Source organism: Tachypleus tridentatus, chromosome 2 (assembly GCF_004210375.1).
Source record: "Tachypleus tridentatus isolate NWPU-2018 chromosome 2, ASM421037v1, whole genome shotgun sequence".
NCBI classification, from domain to species: domain Eukaryota; kingdom Metazoa; phylum Arthropoda; class Merostomata; order Xiphosura; family Limulidae; genus Tachypleus; species Tachypleus tridentatus.
In genome coordinates this window covers 76109678-76131680 of record NC_134826.1, presented here as the reverse complement: position 1 = coordinate 76131680, position 22003 = coordinate 76109678, and positions in this window count along the sequence as shown.

The following is a 22003-nucleotide window of genomic DNA, read 5'->3' as shown; positions in this document are numbered from 1 at the left end:
GTACGTTCATAACAAGTCCCAATTGTTTGTATGTTATCCAGCTGTAGTTTGGACTTTGGAGGTACACAAGAATACTATGTCCGTCGTTGTTCTCCGAGGTGTGCCCTTTACAGTAAATATAGTATATATATGTGTGTGTGTCTGTGTAAATTCTGTGTACTTATCTTACCTACGCCGACTGCCGTCTAAGCATTTATCACATCATATAAATTTAAAACTATATCTGATATCTGGGATTTTTCTGAAATTCTGTGCTAATCTTTTATAGATTATCTTTCCACGTTTAAGAACTGGTCATTTTTGGCTTTACTTTACCCACTCCATCCCCTCTTCAAGTCTAGCAGTTGGACAGACTATTTTTTTAGCAAGATCACACTCAAACATTATTGTGGATTGAGGCGGATAAAATACACAAGTTGCATTCGTGGTCATGTATTCACACTGGCAGGCTGTGACATAGTTCTGTGCACATCTAACTGGAATATGCTACATACTAAATAAGCTCATTTATAGTTAAACACCAAGCTACACAATGAGCTATCTCTGCTTTGTCAGCACGGGCATCTAAACCCGCTTTTTAGCACTAGAAGTTTACAGACATGCTGTTACTAAATAAGTCGTTAGTTTCGGTGTGTTTCTGCTATTTATACTAATTTAAAGTGTTAAATATAATTAAGTTTATGTATTTTAGTTATTTATATTGTTAGCTAGATTTAAGATAAAAATTTAAATGTGTAAGTACTATTAATTAAAAGCGCCCGCGTCGCGCTAAACATGCTCGCCCTCCCAGCCGTGGGGGCGTCATAATGTTACGGTCAATCCCACTAGCACAGATAGCCCTCGAGTAGCTTTGTGCGAAATTCCAAAAAACAAAACAAAAAAAACTATTAATTAATAGTAACTTTATATGCAAAAACGGCTCGTTTGGGTTGAGAAAATATTTTACATAGAAGAGCGAACAACGTTTCGACCTTCTTCGCTCTTCTATGTAAAATATTTTCTCAACCCAAACGATTCATTCATATAAATTTCTCAACAAGTGGGTTTCTCGACATCACTGATTAATAGTAACTTTATTGTCCATCTGCGATAGACTGATAGCATGGTGCATGAAGCTTTATATGTGAAAGTTCTACTTCATCGCTTGGTAATATTACTAATCAGGCACAATCTCGTCAGGTATTCTTGGGTTAAGGACCAAAAATACCGCTAGCAGTGAGGGTAGCCAATGAATACCCAGGTCAGAGTGGTCAAAGAAGTTTTCTGTAGTTTTCCAGTTTACTCATAGTTAAAACTATTTAATAATAATTGTATTTATTATTCTAATAAAATGTTAGCAGCTGTTTTTATAGATGCTATTACAAAATAAGAAATGTAATTGAATCTCGTTTTACAATAAGTGTTGAAGGAGGCAGAAACGTAAAATTAATTAGTGTGATGTGGACCCTACCGGTAGTGAAAGGTATAAAAAAGAAAGTCAGTAATTTGAGGGCTAAAGTGGTTCTAAACTCGTGTCCAGTTTATTTCGGGGCTTTACTTTGTGTGCAACGACAATTGTGTTTACTTTATTAAAAACACGTGATATACACAAGTTTCGGAGCCATTTTCTTGTAGGTCAGGTGTTCCCATTTATTTCTAACAGTGGATCTCATAAAGCCGGGTATGGGTTTGTTGAGAAACATCATTTTCCAGATACAGTTTTACTTACTTTTGCGTTATCTGATTATAATGCAGGTCACGAGTGAGGCTTTCGAGGGCATTGTGTGGCCTGCGGGACGTAAAACAAGAACCACTGACCTGGAGATTTATTTCAGTCTCTAAGTATTCAAGTTCAGAGCTCAGCATTAGACATCTTTTGTTTTTCATTAGTATCTAGAACAATGGTTTACAATTATTCTTCAGGCTAGGTCATCTCATGCGGCTTCGGGTCGTCTATTTGGAATAACGGGTGGTAGTGAACGTAATAGTGAAACGCTGTAGAAACTGTGTCAATTTCTACGGGGAATAGACGAGAAAGCGTTAAGCGATAGTTGGCCAGTAGCAGCTTTCGCTGGAGTTGTTGATAATTCAAATTTACTTGTTATTGGTGAAGTAGCAGCTCTCAGAGTGAATATCGCGGACTTAGTTGTCCCAAGGGTTGCGGTAACTATACATTTAATTTTTTTTTTTTCAGAATTGATAACAATCCCATTATCCATCATTCAATACAGTGGTGGTCGCCATATTACAATGATTTGAAATGCTAATCTTCTGTGCGCTAACGTTAGATACTGGAACGTGGCACAGTAGAGTAGAAATTGATCCCGCAGTGTTTAGATTAGGATGTTCATACATATTGCTGTAAGATAGACTGTCGCTAATTCGATCATTGAATGGTGTGTATAGTGTTTCATTAATAGTCCTGGGAAAATGTATATATAGCTGGTTGAACTGGACTGTTATCTATTATTTGTTCTTATAGTCATTGATGTTCGGTGTTAAAGACATAGATGCTCAGATCATGACATCTTAAAAATAACAGTTTTAAACCTTGTAGTGATTTATGTGTCGGTACTATATATATAAACACAGATTTTCAACTTCTGATTGCTTACAACATTCATTTTGTAAGATCTTGTGGTGATTTATGTTTGATATTTATATGTTTAGTTTGTCAGGTCGTGACTTCTTAAGAAATCACTTTTTTAGGTCTTGTAGTGATTTATATATTGATACAATATATGAATAGTTTTTCATCTCGCGACTTCTTGAAGCGTGCAATGTATTAATTGTGATGTTTCGGTGTTTTATACACAGACTTTTAGCTCCTGATTACTTAAGACATTCACTTCCTCAGTTTTTTAGTGACTGATGTTTCGGTTTTTATACATATACCTCCAGGTCCTGTACACTTTTGTAACACCATATATATATCCGTATTAATAGGTATATTGCCATGTACATATATTTGTACCACGTCACATCTACTGGTAGACATAGGCAGATTGCCTCTGTTGTCATGTTATTTTACTTTTAGCAAGTCGTCCTACGTTATAACATACTATGATTGTGATTCGTGAAACTTATTTTCAGATATCACAAAATAAGTTAGCCAACATAATTAAACCTAATTTAGAGTTTTCAGTCAAAACAATTTCATAGCCAGGCTTAAGATTAGCATTGTTGGTACCTTATGCACTGATGCATAAGAAAATAAGAATTTAATTTTTTACCCCAATAAGTCGTTAGGAACATATAAAGTATGAGTTACAGTAATGTGGTAAAGAGTTAGAACAAAGCCAAGAAATAATTTCAGGCTACTTTCAAAGAAAAATGGAACGTAAATCACAGAAAAAAAATCAAAATTTTATTAATCTTTAACTTAGTACAACAGAAACTCAGTCGAAGTGCTTGAATTCAGCAAACAGTTAATATTTTTTGTGTGTCTACTTCTCTAACAACTGCAGACAGTCTTTCAGGTATTGTTGTAACATATTTGATCAAAATTTCCCTGATACATTCCCATAAAGTTTCTTTGAAAGTAACTTTTGATTTATCAAGTTTTTTGATATATTAAATACCAGATCAGCTCAATTGGGTTGAGATTGGGGCTTTATGTGGGCCATTCAATGATTCCAGCAACTTAGTTCTTAGCTAAGTAATTTATACATAGGTTGGATGAATGTTTGGTGTCATTATTATTATTACAATTTTATTTTTTTAGTATTAGAATGCTTTACCAATAATACGCAAACCACTGGATATACCATGACAGATCATTATCTTATGGTACTTGCACTGGTCCATTATTCCATCTATTTCGCAACTATCTCATATCGCCTCAGCAGATCCCTCCCCAAAAAAATAACAACAACAACATCACATTGTCTCCAACATGATTCATGGTAGGTGGTATGCATTAAGGTAAGTATCTTTTACTTTTTACACTGGCTGTACAACCTACGCTTTGAATAAAATGTTTCGAACTTGGACTTATATATCCACAACACCTTTTTTTCAATCATCACCAGTTCAGTTTTTGTACTTCATAGCAAATTTCAGTCTCTTGACAATACTTGGAGATCGAAGTAAAGATTTTTTATTAACTGTTACGTGAACAAATAGTCCATTCTCGTTGACTTATCTTGATACAATAGATCTGGACACTTTTCTTTCATTTGGTACATGGTTGTGTATCTCATGCTTAAGATCAGTGTCAGTCTTTCTTCTATCCCGAAGGTTGTATAAAGGAAGATACTTAACGTCAGTATTATTGAGTTTAGATGTTCTGTCTCTTCCTTTCCTATTTTCAGTTACTTACTTCTGTTTTTAGGGTGCACTTGAAAGTGTTTGCAGGGCATTTCAAATTTGCAGCGAGCTATCGGAGAGTCCAACCATCATCACGTAAAGTTTTTTATGTGAAGTCTCTGCTCTACTGATGATTCTCAACGTTTTTGAGCCATGGCATGACAACAGAATTTAATATACAACGTTATAAACTATTTTTTATCAAGGTTTATTTGTGAATTCCTATTAAAGTAATTTATTCTAACATATACTGGTACTATATAGTAACTTATTTCTGTAGAGTTCACGCACTGCATGGAGTACCGTGGCAGTTATTTTAGACCCTAAATTTGATCAGTATGTTCATTCAAGCAGAACCCTTATAATATGACCCTGGTACAAGTATATGGGAATTCTAAAGATCAATAAATATTCTCACCTTGGTTCATTAACTTGTCACCAGGGATCAGTGAAACATTACCATAGTGTTGAAATTTACATTCCGTAATGGCATGAAAGAATTAGTCTCATAAAATGTAAAGAATGATAAAATATTATCTTGTTCTAACACTTTTGTACAGTACTATACATTTGAAATATTGAACAAATAGGTTTGTTAATTGTTTGTGTAGTATTGTTCATTGGGATGACACAATTCTGAGCACAACTCGTGATTTCTTAAAAAACAGCAGATACTCAGTGGGCTTCTTTTGGGCATCAGCATACTTATCATTAAATCTCTCATATTAACCTAGACTAGATATAATAATATAACAGTAAATTATATTTACTGCATTAGACAACTGCCAAAGTCATTAGCAGAACTAGGAAGCTTATTGTATTGCCGTACAAAAGCAAATCAACTTAGTACAATTAGTCCCTCAGAAAAATAAATACAGGCAAAACTCATGAAATTGGACTTATCAATTTCAGATTGTCTACATCCTAAGAGTAAAACTCCCTCTGACTACAGACAAGTGTACTGTTGAGTACTCCATGGGAGGTTCTGGTGAAATTTCACGACTCAGCTAGATCATGAGCATTCCTCACCAAGAGTTGGATGACTTCTTTGTTGATGAAGGACACTCAACACCTCACAAGGTAAGGTTGACAACACCCTTTCATCAGAGTTTTCTAATTCCTAGCTAGCAAAAGTTAATCACCTTAGTACAGTTAGTCCCAATGCATATGTTTTAGGCATTATCTCAATCAACTCAGCCATCATTAACTATGTATTAATCGAGTGGCTATTGTCATTATCCTGTGACCTAGATATGGGTTAAATCACTCATTTCATTTGTAATATAAATAAAGTAATTCGGCAATCTTTGATTAATTAATGATATTAATTGTAATACTAATAACATTTTATGTTAATTTTTGTTTGACTCGTAAGTTATTAAGGACCCTTTCACAAGTAATATGTTGCATCAATTGGTAAAGAATGTTTTCAAGAATTCCGATGGGGTTATTATATGACCCAGTCAATACTTTTAGTGTTTGCATGGCTTTTGCACGAGCCTACTCAAGAGTTATGTAGCAAATAATTATTCTTCATTGTGCATATATATAATTTTAGTTTTAAACATATGGGAATGGGAATTGTTGTTGTGACTAAAGGAATACAAATATATGCCATTGCTGATGAAATGAGAAAGATACAGTTTTCCATAAACGAAAGTAGGGGAGATATTACCTGTATAAGTTACGTGAATAAACAAGACCCCGTCTCTTTGGCTTTATGGAGAATATCACATAAATGACGCTAAGTCATTGTTGTTCCAGTTACTTTTAAACTATTCCAAATATAGTTCATCGTATAACGCCACATGAACCATCCCCTATAACATTATTACTATTACTTTTATCCTGTCTTTATTCCAATACTTTAATACTAATATAAATAAACGCATGAGGCTTCACTTAAGTAACTGTACCGTCATGTAAATGACCAATTCAAATTTCAGACATGACGTAGTACTGTCTTTTTCTTTCTCTTCTTGCATGCTTCATATGGCTCAGCGTTAAAATTGGGTGTTGTGATACTAAAATCTGGTTTCTATACCAGGGAAGGGCGAATACAGATAACCCATTGTAAAACGAATAAAATGAGCTTTCTAGACTCGTGTATGAATATATTTGAATGTTATATTAAAATAATATTGCTTTTTTAAAGTATAAATTTGAAGTACATTGAACTATTTAATCTTCGTATTATAGTGTTCAGATTACTTCTTTACACCCCTAGAAATGTGTGCAATAAAAATTTTTTTGTAGACTAGAGACTCGCAAAAATTTTGTATAACACCCCTTTTGTAAACGTGTGTTTTGTTGCACCCTCCCTTACCCTATTTGAAAATAAAACAATTCTTCAAGTGCCATATAACATAAGGCAAATCGTTTCAGTTTACTCACAAATTCAGTGTAAAGGATGGATAGGGTGAGGAATTCTTGGCTGAATTGTCGACACAGAGCTCGGAGATTCCCAACTACCTAGGGTGAGGTCTATTCTTGGCTGAATTGTCGACACAGAGCTCGGAGATTTCCAACTACCTAGGGTGAAGTATATTTTTGGCTGAATTGTCGACACAGAGCTCGGAGATTCCCAACTACCTAGAGTGAGGTTTATTCTTGGCTGAATTGTCGACACAGAGCTCGGAGATTCCCAACTACCTAGGGTGAGGTCTATTCTTGGCTGAATTGTCGACACAGAGCTCGGAGATTCCCAACTACCAGAAAACGAGATTGCTTTTTAGTTTTGTTTGGTGTTGAAGCAGAAAACTAACTTCCACAAGTGTGTCGATGTGAAAGATAAAATCATGCCCATTACTCTTCTTTACAGGTCAGGGTATTCTTTGTAAACTAACATTCACAAGTTCCCACAAAGGTTTTGAAGAGCTTTTTCACTATGAGCTTTCTTTGAATCATTATTAGCAGATGATAAATTATTCTTACATTAAACGGATGCCAAATACAATCCTGTACTCCCTTCGATTTTTGGAATTGATATGCAAATTGATACTGAAATTCTTCAAGAAGAATAGAAACAATGCTACAAATAAGACTGATATAACTCTATTTCCTCCAAAAATTCACTGAGGCAAGGAAATATTTCACAATTTTATTTCTCAAACTAGCTTTTCCACAAGATTTTATTTTACAAAATGCAGACAGTTTGTCACTCAGCAGCAAAATATTGCTGTTCTGACCTTTCAGTTACAAATTCGCTGAGCTTATCAAAAATGTCAGCTGGATAGTACAGTACTATAAGCCACTTTTCATCCATAAAATGCTCTGCTAGTGTGGGGTTACAGTCTAACGAATAATACAAAATTCCTTTTTCTGCTGCACAGTTCGATTGATCATCTTCCCGCGAGACAACAAGCGCACTTCTATATGCAGTATGAAGCTTTTCATACATGGATTTCATTTCTCCACAAAGAATGGAAAACAGACCACTGTTCATTAAAACTTTTAATTTCACAAAGTTCACAGCATCATGTTGCATTTTGTTTGTACAGGCTGCAGTTTTTCTGAATTTAGTGCCTTTCCGTGTATATTGCAATGTGTAGATGTTGCACTTGGAGAAAGAACACTTACTTTGGTTCTGATACTTTCATGTTTCCCATATATGCAGCTACTTTGCCAGTGCACAATTTAACATAATTAATAAAAGAAAACTGTGTACGGTGAAAAACTCATCAACAAGAGAAAAGATGGCTTCTGATGTAATTTTGCCTTCCAGAATTTGGAAAAATAGAAACCTTTCATACACACACTTCATCATCGTATTTTACAAATATGAGGATCTGAGTTAAATTTCCAACATATATAGTGGTATGGCGAATTTCGGACAGTTGTGGATGTGTCTTATCAGTTGCATTTTTATGTCAGCAGCAGTGACTGTATTATTGGCAAAGTTGTAGACTTGAAGGCCTCACCGTATCTCTCTCTATGTATAATTTCACAATTTTACGGCAGCAAGAAGAGCTAATATCTCTCCTATATTTTGAGGTTTCATGCTTTTTCTAACCGAATAAGATGCTTATAAAAAAAACTTTCAAGGCTTTTGCTTGGATAGTGACCTGATTTTCAAACAAGGTACTTTGCCCTTTCATTTGTTTTACCCATGTGCTCAATTTGCTTGTTTTCCAAGTGCAATGTAAGATTACTTGACTTCTGAGATCATTAACTAAAAACCTATGAACAAATAACGCACTGTGGATGTTCCTGTTTGTTAACACTTATAAATAAAATCAAATTTTAAATGATCCTTAGGTACTTAAGCACTTTAGTTTTGTGTTTGGTGTTTAACTAAAGAATCAGTATGAAACCGGGAAGGTGTTTGGTCCAGCTATAGGACCATCAGTTTGTAGTTCTCATCATTTCCGTCATTAAAAGATTTTTTTGTTCGTGTATTTTTGAGCTGTCACTGGAAGAAACATTGGATCTTTTTTTTTCTGATATGTTAGACACACGTTTCTATGTTTTTGATAGACTGTATGTATTTTTAGCAAAGCCACATTGGGCTATTTTCTGTGGCCACAGATAGGAACTGAACATGCGATTCTTAGTGTTGTAATTCTGCATTATAAATTAACTCTCTTTCAATATTAAACATACATGATCCATTCTCTCTAAACTACTTAGTGTTTCGAATGTAATTTAAACTATACAATTATCATGTTTTATCCAAATTTATTAAAACACCCACAGTATTTGTTTTATATACTAAACAACATAAAATCCATTTTAAATTGTTTCGCAGTCTCTAAAGATGATATTAATTTGAACTTATTGAGTACATATTTAAAAAGTGTCTTCTTTATATTCTTGATGACGTTAATCGTAACTTTTGTAGTTGGACTGTAAGTTATGATAACGAGTATCGTATTGCATGACTTCTAATTTTTAGAACCAAAATATAAAGCAGGCAAAACTTATTGACGCAGTCATCTGTATTATTCCTGTCCAAAGAAACTGTTTTAATTCATGGAGTCTGAATTTACGTTTGTAATTATTATTCAAAATTTGAATAACCCTTTTATCTAAAGCGAAAGGAATATTTATTTTAATATGTATAGGAATGTGAATAGGTTGTGCCTCATAAATGTCCATATACTAGTGGAGCCTGGCGTGGCCCAGCGTGTTAAGGCGTGCAACTCGTAATCCGAGGGTCGCGGGTTCGCATCCCCGTCGCGCCAAACATGCTCGCCCTTTCAGCCGTAGAGGCGTGATAATGTGACGGTCAATCCCACTATTCGTTGGTAAAGAGTAGCCCAAGAGTTGGCGGTGGGTGGTGATGACTAGCTGCCTTCCCTCTAGTTTTACACTGCTAAATTAGGGATGGCTAGCACACATAGCCCTCAGTAGCTTTGTGCGAAATTAAAAAAAACAAGCAAACAAACAATATACTAGTGAGGCATTAGTCTACACGAAAATGCTAGTCTCCACAGCTTCAGGTTCCATATTTGTATAAAAAACCTATGACAGATACAAACCAAAAACCTAAAGAACAATAGAAGCTAAATATGATAGCTAAATGTTCCTAATGGGTCAATAATGTCACAAGTACATACATATGTTTGAGTGGAAAACCTCCAGAAAAATAACATTCGTATGTATGTTTTGTAATATGTGATTAAATTAATTAATATAAACGATGCGAAATAGTGATGAATACAAGTTAATTGATTTGGGGCAACTTTTTCGAAAATTTACCTCACTCACTAAATAATTGTGTGTGCCATCTTACACCACTAGAATCTGGGTTTATATACTCATGGTGGGCAGAGCACAAATCGCCTATTGCATAGCTTTATCATTAATTACGAACAAAGCTTATGAAGTTTAGGAAGTGTATAAAATTTGATATTTTAACTTAAAATCATTAAAACTTCTTGTCTATCAAATTTGAACGAAATTACCTTTAAATCACAATCTTGTCAGATATTTGACAGATAGTTGTACCTGAGATTTCTTAACTATTTCATTGTAAAGGCTGTCATCAAATTACTAATGTGTTTCGTTTATCGGCCTTACTAATTATGTAATATTTGTTCACAGGAGAGTGGATGGTATTCGTCTTTTGTGTTTATTCCAAAACTACAAATTGTCATTATTCTTAATTATAAACCATTGACTAAAGAGAAAACAGTCATCAGCACCCTGTAACCAACCATACATGCTAATGGATTGTGTGTTATTCTTATAATGCAGTCATAGCGTAAATTTGGGGAGGGGGTATTTAACTGTATTATGCGGATATAAACCTAGCTAGCCAACTTTGAAATCCAGAGTAACATTTTAAGCTGAACCAGCGTCCCTGGTTGTGTGTCTTTCTTAGAGCAAAGCCACTTCGGGTTATCTACTGTGTCCACCGTGGGGAATTGAACCCCTCATTTCAGCATTGTAAATCCGGAGATTTACCGTTGTCCAAGTGGGGAACTCCTTGGTTGTATTTCTGATGGAGTCTCTTTATACGATACCTTTATCACAACTTATATTCCAACTGCGAGAGATGATAGTACTATCAGCATTGCGGTGGAAAATAATTTGAAATATGTTTTTATCAAACTGAAAATAATATTAACTTTTAGACACTCTAAAAATTTAAAACGTATTTTAGCTACAATGAGAACTGTTTGATAAACAAGAAATATTTCTCAAATATTTGGATAAAATATATCGATTGTGTTGTTTGAGTTATATTCACAACACTAAAGTAATTACAGAGAAAACTGAATCAGTTATTTTAAAACTGATAGACATTTCATTTGTAATTTTTATAATTATACTTATGGTTTAACTTGTGCGTTGAATGGTCAAATGTATGCGTGTCTTACTCAAAGGTTTACGCAGAGAATAAGTGAATATAAACATGACGTAAAAAACAAAGATAACAGTCCTGTCTCTTGTTCTAAACATTTATGTTATGGTTTAATGAGTAAGTACGTTGTTTAAAGACAAATATTTATATTGTACATATTTTTAGGAGTGCAAAGATATAAAATGATTATCACGTTATATCAAAACGTTTTCTAGCTTTACTATATCGCATAAGTTCCTGTCGCGGCGTTCTGTGGTGCTCTCTTTGATGACCATGAATTTCGAAAAGAGTCCTGTAGCTTCCATTACAAAAGGCACCGTGGTAAGGCTGTCATATCCAAATCATACTACTCCTCTTTGAATGCTTTCCATTACTCTTGTAATGTTCGAGGATGATAGTTTTCCGCTGTTCTTACGGAAATCAACAGGTACTGCATCCAGCAACTTGATCAGTATATCTTCATAAGGAATACTATGAATATCTATACAATTCTACATGGGCTTTAGGTATGCAATGGTTGAACAGGATTTATAGCAGGAATTGTTATCTTATGGATCCTTAACCTGTTGCTCTCATTTCCAGACGAATATTCTTCTTGAATAAGTTGCTTGTTGCCTAGGGCACGTAGATGAATTTTGCCACTGACTTTTGTGTTCTTATTTTCTGAGCTACTACAAAATGCCAAAAAAATTCTTACCACAACTGTAATATTTCTTTATTTTCTAATACCTTTAACTTACGTGGGGTATATTTTTATCATCTGAAGTGTGATCAGTTTTCAGTGCCATCACACAACCTAAACATGACAGGCTATGAGAAAATGTACTTTGGATGCAGGCCGTTCCACTGTGACTTCATATTTGTGCTAACAGTTATTTATGGTAAAACATCACGTACAATCATGATGATGGAACGTTGAGTAGGTCTTAGCAAACATGTATTTATTTTGAATATCTTTGTTAACCAATCACCTTTTTTTTTATGCAACGCACATATTATTTTGTAACAATAACGTCATTGAATATTTTATTTTTTTAAAGTATAATTTAAGCCTCCTTGATAAACTTTACCATAATCGCAGTCATAGTATACACAAACACACACAAATGTTTTATATATTTATATGCAAATATATTTGCATGTGTGTGTGTGTTAGTTCTAACAGTTAAATCCATCAAAATCGATCATCCACATTGCACTGTCTCCTTGATGGGTTACCGATAAGTTTATGGACTTCAAAACTAAAATTCTTGGTTCGGTTCCTCCTGATGTTCGGAAACAACAAATTATCATACCTGTAAATGCACTGAAGTGTGAGATAGAATAAGCATGAAAATTTCCTAAGTTGTGCAAAAGTGCAGTCCACGTTTCTTCAGATATCAGCCATGTATGTTGTGTGTATCCCATAAAAAAGAAAGTGTCCTAAATCAAAGTGCAATATATATAACACCTTTTGTTCATGAGCAATTCCTTATCGTTTATACAGGAATTAGGGAAAAGACAAAAAAGGGTATTATTCGCGAACTTTATTTAGGACTGGCATTTTCTTACACTTATAGCCTCGTTTTTTGAGGAAAAGTTAATCTGTCAATTTAACAGTGCCTTCACAGGCCAGGCACCCAACATTTGGGCTATATGGTAGTCCTTGATATATAACATCATTTCGAAATTAGCTGAAACCGTATTATTAACATTTTCAGATTGAACTAAAAATCCACACAAAGTTTTACGAAAAAAATCGCAGATTTAGTAACTCTCGCAAATTTTGACTCTGATAGTACCCAGTAGTAAACTTCGCCTTTTTGTGGACGCCGATCTTAGAAGACGTACGTGTCTTGTTGGTTTACCATCTTGGTTAAGATCAAATGTAGTGTGTTGTGGCTATTTGTTCTCATTCTCGAGTTTTGTTTTGAGAGTAGATACAAAGGCCATGACCTTGGCTTCAGTGAGATAATTCTCATCACTTTGATCAGTGGTACTTTCCCACTTTCAGTGCAGCTCACTTACAGAAGTGATATATAGATCGTATTATAGGTTATAGATGAAACCCAGACTTTAATTAGTGAAAGTGCCATCCAACTGCTTCAAAAGCTTGTTTTCCAATCGTCGGTCTGTTTCCTTTTTTTGAATGCCATTGACTAACATAGCAGTGCAAGTATAACTTTTCTCTAAATATATTTCTCTTATAGAGCTTGTTGCACATCATTGGCATACGAGAATAGTCTTATATCATCTGATATCTTACAACTGCCGTTTCCAATAAAGTTCATAAGACCATCTGGATCTCCAGAGAAGAATGTGGTGCATAGAACCTTTAATACAGTCGTGGAGAAAACAAGCAATTGATTATTCATATCAAGAGCACTCAAACGTGAAGCTTTCAGTCGAGCTTCTTCATCTGGAAAATTTTGTGTTGCTGTGGATTTGATACTAAAAATTGCCAAATTGAATACACATTATTCCCGCGCAATGTTGAATTATTACAATAACATCTTGATCGTCTTGCTTTCACACATGAGTTCTTTTATGATCTGTGTCGTTTCACGAAATCCAAGGGATCCTCAAAAGACATTTCATCTTCATCACTCATAGAATAATGTAATCAATACTTCCTATTTCTTCTTACTTTGTGCCTTTACTTTGCTCTGTGGCTGTTTCCCACCTGTTTTTCATGTGCCATTTTGACTGGGTCTAAACTGTTGAATCCACACTGACATCTAGAGGATTTCCCATAAGTATAGAGTATAGCACATGCACACTTTGCATTTACAAGCCATTTTTCTTCTTTTCCTGTATTAACCTTGCTTTGTCAATAAAGATAAGTACACGTACTTACTGAATTTCGATATTATATCAATGTATGTCTTGTAGTCAGTCGCGAATCCGATTTTACAAAGGATGCTACAATCACCTGTTTTTTGTCCAGTCCAGTGTTGGTAAAAGTATTAGCCAATAAACAAACGATCCGAAGTGACTTGAAAAATTAGGTTCTGCAAAACCTGGGTTCCTGGCCCATGAAAAAACTGTTAAGTTACTTCATTGAATTTTAAAATGTTAATTGTATTGCATTCTCGATTTTACTTAGAACCAAAGCTCTGAACAACTTATACCACCCATCACGAAAGGCATTTAATAATTGTTGAGCATTTCAGTCACGCTTAGAGACGCTCAACAGTCACATACGGCAAATCTGTAATTGTGTTTGTTAAGCTACGTCACATTTTGAAATGTGAATAACAGTGTCATTAATTCCTAATACTTTTGTGTTGAATATCCTGCTTGCGAGATGAAATTCGGTATCAACAATATTAATTCCTGTTTTCCTGTCATTACAAAAGTGTTTGTTTTGTTTTGGAATTTCGCACAAAGCTACTCGAGGGCTATCTGTGCTAGCCGTCCCTAATTTAGCAGTGTAAGACTAGAGGGAAGGCAGCTAGTCATCACCACCCACCACCAACTCTTGGGCTACTCTTTTACCGACGAATAGTGGGATTGACCGTCACATTATACACCCCCACGGCTGGGAGGGCGAGCATGTTTAGCGCGACGCGGGCGCGAACCCGCGACCCTCGGATTACGAGTCGCACGCCTTACGCGCTCGGCCATGCCGGGCCCATTACAAAAGTGAATGTCGAACTTTGCCTGCGCGAGCAACTTTTCAAACGCTACGCGGAAAGTGGCTGCCGTAAATGGAAGACAAACGAACGCTCGTCCAGACATCACGGTTTGCAATGTATAAAAGATAAACTGGAAAAGGGGAGGAGGAGGGGTGTTACTAAACTGTATAGTTAAGGATCTATAATTCTTGCTACTTCATGATAAATGTCTAAAGGGTGGATATTGGGTGTTTTACAAGGGCAAAAATTAAGGGTAGTTCTGAATAAATTTTTTACTATAATGCTACTTTTAAAATTTTAAATTTTAGAGGTTACTTTCATTCACACAAGTCGCTGCAGACAGTGAATGATGGTGGGTTATGAAACTATGTGGGTTAAAGTGCCAATCGCTTAACCCATAAATGATCGTCTGTGACAGCTATCTTGTTATTGGTTTACGTTTGATTGTTATTTTGTTTGGTAGACGAAACACGCCTAAGATTTTGGGTCCAATATCACGTACATTTTCCTTTAAAAATTATACCTTTTGTACTTTGTTGACAAATGGTATGATTTTAATTATTTTATTTAAATAGTCATTTGTTATGAGTAATTATGGTTTACTTTAGATTTGCGCTTAATTTTGAATTTTAAACTGGAACACACATGTACGTGTTTAAATTGATGCTTTCTGTTTCTGAGTGACCTGTGGAGCTTCTCACGTTACTCGTGTAAATACACTTAGTATAATGTCGCCAAGTTATCTGTCGTTATTGTTTTGTGATATACAAATTCAAGTTCTTACTTTGCACTCGCACTTGAATCAAAGGATCACTCCAAACCACCCTCCACTAAAACTCCTGATTATTACTTCATTCACCTTCAAGATGTTGTTTTTTTAATGTTCAACATCGATAATACACACGTACGAACGCCTGTATATTTTTGCTCCAAAGAAGGTGTCCGAGAACAAATTATTTTTCAAATCATATGTATGTGTGTGTGTGTTTTCATATAGCAAAGCCACATCGGGCTATCTGCTGAGTCCACCGAAAAATCATGTGCGTGTGTTTTATATTTACTTCTACTGTGATCTTTTATTTTAAGAATTATGGCTTACGTATGTATAATTTTTCTACTGGTGGATTCTCTTGAGTCTGTCAAAAAACCCTATTGCCATCTGAATTTAAACTGAGCCACATTACGAGGCATAAGAAAATTAATGATAAATAGTAGTAAAAGATGTCTGTATGTAACAGAAAAAAAACTTCGTACTTAACTTTTTGCGTCACCTTCATTTCAAAGAGGACATAAATTCACATGTGACATCTTATTTAAATCCTTGAACGTACTAACACATGAACGGTAACTGTCTAGAACGTACTAACATGGGAACGATAACTGTCTAGAACGTACTAACACGTGAACGGTAACTTCTAGAACGTACTAACACGTGAACGGTAACTGTCTAGAACGTACTAACACATGAACGGTAACTGTCTAGAACGTACTAACACGTGAACGGTAACTGTTTAGAACGTACTAACACGTGAACGGTAACTTCTAGAACGTACTAACACGTGAACGGTAACTGTCTAGAACGTACTAACACGTGAACGGTAACTGTCTAGAACGTACTAACACGTGAACGGTAACTGTCTAGAACGTACTAACACGTGAACGGTAACTGTTTAGAACGTACTAACATGGGAACGGTAACTGTCTAGAACGTACTAACACGTGAACGGTAACTGTCTAGAACGTACTAACACATGAACGGTAACTGTCTAGAACGTACTAACGTGGGAACGGTAACTTCTAGAACGTACTAACACGTGAAGGGACTGGACCGTAATATCATTCATTCTTTTTCAGCATTCTAGGACGTTTCCTAATGAAATAAAGATTCAGGTGTACTTTCTTTAAATTCTCTACAAGATAAAATTCGTGGGCACAATTTTCTCTACAGATTAAAAAGTTCAAGGGGATTTATGTTATTTTGTTCGTGTTTCTGTTTTGTTTTGTTTTTCATGTACATTACAGTTTATAAAAGTGTAAGAGTATGTAACATAAAACAAGAAAATATATCACTGTACCGAAAAGCACTTCAACTATTTGGTTGAATAATAAATGATCGTAACACCACAAAACACGTTCTACATGGGCGAAAACATTTTATTTGGGCCAGCTTAATGACTTTGGCATCGATCATACCACGCTACCTACGCGGCCCTTGTGCTTAAAAAAACCACACGAGAAACTGAATATATTCTCTCTGTCTTTTTTCAGTCTTTTTTCAAACATAACTTAGAATAAGTCACTGCTCACACTGCAGTGGGTTTCTCAGCCATTACTTAGATATATTTTATAATAGACACGTGATTTTGCTTAGATTAGTTTTGTAGAATTTCCATGTTAGAAATACAATGAAGTGAAATTTAGTGGGGGAGAAACAAAGAAATGCAGGAGAAAAACACCTTTGTGAGGTTCGTTTTTATTCATTTATTCTGTAATGTTATTCTGGTTTGATGTTTCTCATCGCCTCCTTATTTGTTACGATGACTGGGAGAAGGGGGAGCGAGATTCTTCAATTCTTGGGATATTTTTCTTTTTAAGTATCTATAAGTAGCAACTGTATAAGAGGAGGCAATTTTATTCACATACAATAGTTTCTTTCGGACTTGGTTCATTCTTGAAAGTCATTTGAGTTATGAGAATACTTTCTAATACTTTGTCTTTTTTTGTATAGAAGGTTATGTACTAGTAATTTTGGTATAGAAACGTGTTCTTGGTGTTACTTTTCGAACACTTTTCTTTAAAATTTTGCTCACGTTTTAAGAAAATGTTTTTTTTATCTTTTCACGATTTACTGTAAAAAATCGTTCTTTAGCCATCTAATATTCCTGTTTAAAGGATGCCTCTTCTACAATCGGTACATGAAAGATGTTATGTAACAGATTCTTAATGGATAACTAAATTAACTGACGTCAGAATCTTTTCCATAAGATTATGTCTTTGCAGAAAGGACGTCGTGTGGGGAAAACAACAGCCAAGCGTGTTATTTGACGTCTTCAAAATATTTCATACATGACGTCACATAGACTGACATTTATCGCTTCTGACAGCCATAACTTACTGCATTAAATTTAACAATGTTTTTCTTTCAGTTGCATTTAATTTTATATATTTCAATTAACATAGAATACCTTCTACATGTTTGTAATTTATCGTAAAAAATTCATTATTAGTAATCTTTCTTCCTTGCTACTAGTTACTGTGGCCCGGCATGGGCAGATAGTTAAGGCATTCGACTCATACTATAAGAGTAGCGGATCCCCGTCACACCAAACATGCTTACCCTTTCAGCAGTGGGAGCGTTATAATCTGATAGGCTATCCCACTATTCGTTGGTAAAAGAGTAGCCCAAGAGTTAATAGATAGTCCTTGCGGAGCTTTGTCTAAAATTCAAAACAAACCAACTACTTCATGTACTGTAGCGTCTTTTAATATTTTATAATTTACTCTCAGCTTTATTCAATGAATGGAGTAATGTTTTTATAAACAATAGACAGGAACCATAAGTAGTTGGAATTGGCCAGATTTGTGTTTGTAGCGAAGCATACAGCTGCACTATGGGCTGTCTGGGTTCTGTCTACCTTGCGTATCGAAACTCGGTTTCCAGCATTGTAAGTCCACAGACATACCGCTATGACACTGGGAGAAGAACTAGATGTGCAATATATGCAATACAAATTAAAACCTCAAACACTTTAAACAGAGTGTAAACTAAACTTCATAAGCAATTTATACACACCATTGAGTAGTAAACAAATCAACAGCAGAGTAAGAAGCCACCAAAGCTCTTGAGAAATTCAACAGAGTAAAAACAAAATTTTCACAAAACCACAAATCTCTTCATCTGACTGACTGACTGACGTTGTGTAGAGGTGTATCTCTCTTCTGCCTTCACCTTCTGCGAATCTACAGGTATATGATTGAATTACGCTATCTTGGTTAAAAGCCTATTTCTGAAGTTTAGTTATAACCTTAGTAATACCAATAACTATTTTGCAACACTACTAACGAGCTAGTAGTACACTAGCATCCATATTATGTGATTACGAACAAGCTTTGTGAATTGCCAGTGAAAAACTACAGAAACAAGTTAGAGGTGAATGCACAAAACTATAAAAAACCTCTACATAAGAAACCAAATTTATTCAATAATAACTTTTACCTACAACTAGATGTTGAATTCCTGTCGGTTGCATAAAATCAGATTTGAATAAAAGCATTTAAACTGTACAGTGTTTTACAATCTTACAACAGTTAAAACCATAAACTTGTAAGATCAACTCAGTACTTACTGGCTGCTTATGTAGGGAATTTTGTATAATTTTGCGGATTCATCTCTACCTCGTTTCTGTACTTTTGGCATTGCCATCCATTCCTAGGTCACACTTAATTTTTACAGAAAAAAAAGGTGTTATATGTTTCTCTCTCCTTTTTAAACAAATATTTGAAGTAGGTTGGTAAGTGAACGTCTGTTTTATTTTTATAACTCATTGGTAATATATATTGTTAATATCATATCAGTTTCTCTAATTTTGGGTTGCATTGGGGTACATTGAAACCAGATTAGTTCGTCTGAGATGGTGAAAGATGGTTAAGTGTTGGACTGACGTTAAGGGAATATTTACAGGGCCTAAGCTTTCCAACTTCACCACAATTCATGTATGCACATACAATCGACTCTTCTACATGCTAGAACTATGGTAATATTGATTAATAGGTAGGACATCGTAGATATTCTAGATAGTAAATATGATATCACACATACACATACACCCTGCTACCGGGCTTGGCCCCACTAAAAATTTAAATAAAAGACTTTTAGTTAATGTATTAGTTTGATAATTAGGAAACCGGTGTTTTAAACATTTGACATCAATAACATGTATACAGATCTGTCAGTTGCACAAAAATACTTGATACCTTGAGTATTTGTTTAAATTATACTTTATTTTTGTTGACATTTTTAACATATATTTGTGCGATTAAGAATTTTGTTTGTTTTTTTTAATTTCGCGCAAAGCTACTCGAGGGCTATTTGCGCTAGCCGTCCCTAATTTAGCAGTATAAGACTAGAGGGAAGGCAGCTAGTCATCACCACCCACCGCCAACTCTTGGGCTACTCTTACCAACGAATAGTGGGATTGGCCGTCACATTATAACGCTCCCACGGCTTGGAGGATGAGCATGTTTGGTGCGACCGGGATTCGAACCCGCGACCCTCGGATTACGAGTCGAACGCCTGAACACGCTTAGCCATGCCGGGCCCGCGATGAAGGATCACAAACGGTTATTATATAAGAAGTGTATACTGCTATCTAGTGACAATAGTTGAAACGTGTTTATGAAACATGGAAATAATATATGCTTATAAAGCTGAACTTACTGCTAAGTAGTAGTTTTCCTTTATATTATTTGCCCACATAAATAAGTATGGTGGAAGAACAGAAAAATATTAAAGTTATACATTCTGTGAAACACTCGATAATGGCAATTAGGTGCTCGAATAAAGCTATAACTTAACTTTATAACAGTTATTTGTAAGCATCATAAAATAACAGATCGAATGTGGTAGCTATTATTTTCTCGGCCCATCCATACATGCTAGGTACTACCGTGTTTAATGGCAGCCTGTTCCCAAGTACTCTTAAAATGCTTTTCTATCGTCTTAAAGACATCTTAAAAACTTTACTCATTTTTTGGCGAGCGTGCGAGAATAGAAAAGAAAGATGAACACTTTCGCTCGTTATTTAGTTCTTATTTTTAAACTCTAGCAACGGTTTTAATTGATATTAGGAGTCTTACAAGCTGTGAAACACTCAATAATGTCAATTAGATGCTCAAATAAGGCCATAACTCCACTTTACCAAGTTATTTGTAAGTGTTATAGAGTAATAGATTGAATGTGGCAACCATTTTTCTCGGTCCATTTTTACATACTAAGCAATACCGTGCTTAGTGATACTCCTAATACATTTTGTTAATTATTATTGATGAAATAATACAATTAACATTGAACTGCATTCGGCCATGAGAAACGATGTTTTTGTAACCCATGAAATTTAGCAACATATGGACTAAAGAGTCAGGTTAAAGACCTTAAGTTTGAGGCATAACCATCCCTACTTTTGGAATGGTGACCAAAGAGAAGGTAGCCAATCACCATTTCTAATTAACTGAATGGTAAAATAAAATTAACTTTTACTTTATAAAACACTCACAACTGAAAACATTGGCTATAACCTTGAACCTGTAGATTCGTAGCCTGACATGCTAACTACTTTGTCACACCCAGCTACAAGCAGTACTGAAGATGGAACATTAATTGACGTAGTTAATGAACAACATATGTATATATATATCACTTCTTTATTTTCTTTGACATATTAAAAATATTTTACATTCTTGAAACTAGCGATTTTTCATTCTAGAGTCAAAAACATTTTTGTTCAATACCAGATATCTTCAGTTTTCCAAATTATATTTTCTTCTTTTCCTGTCACCCTCAGTTCAGAAGATGTGTAAGCTGACGTGTGGTTTACGGACTTGTAAGATTTTATTATTATCAGATTAATCATAAAAAAACTATTTTTCAACGTATACATTTGTTAGCGTGAATGAGTAAGAGCGGATGTTTGTTTACTTTCTAACTAAAGAACATTCCTAGGAATGAACTACAAGTAAAGATAACGCGTTAATTACTTTTGCCGTTTCTATATTTGCATAAATACTCGAAGGGGAACAAATAGATACAAAAAAGTGCTTTTACCATTAGTTTTAATCAGCAGCATGCGTTTAATTTAAAAACATTTGTTTGTAAGTAGCTGAAGGCAGTGGATGTAACCACTAGAAATATATATATATTGGTTTTTAATAACGATTGTGTTGGCTATGACAAAACCAAAGATAAACATAACATCTTCACTCTCAGCAGGTGGTCATTTTTCGAAATTTGCAAATAAACCATTAATTTATGTCATCTTTCGAATATTACCAAATTTACACATATTAGCCTAAAAGAAAAGGTTCGGTTTACCACCATGTTATTTATAAAGCTCGTCTTTTCTTGTCATTGATTGCGTAACACCAATAACACCGAATTGCATTAGGCCATGTACAACAAAATTTTGTTGTCATTCGTGAAGTTGTCGTTATACCAACAGTATCATGAAACGTTACATACTTAGCTTTTAGCGACAAACACTCAACAAAAGAAAGATGGACAGAGCTCCGAAAATCT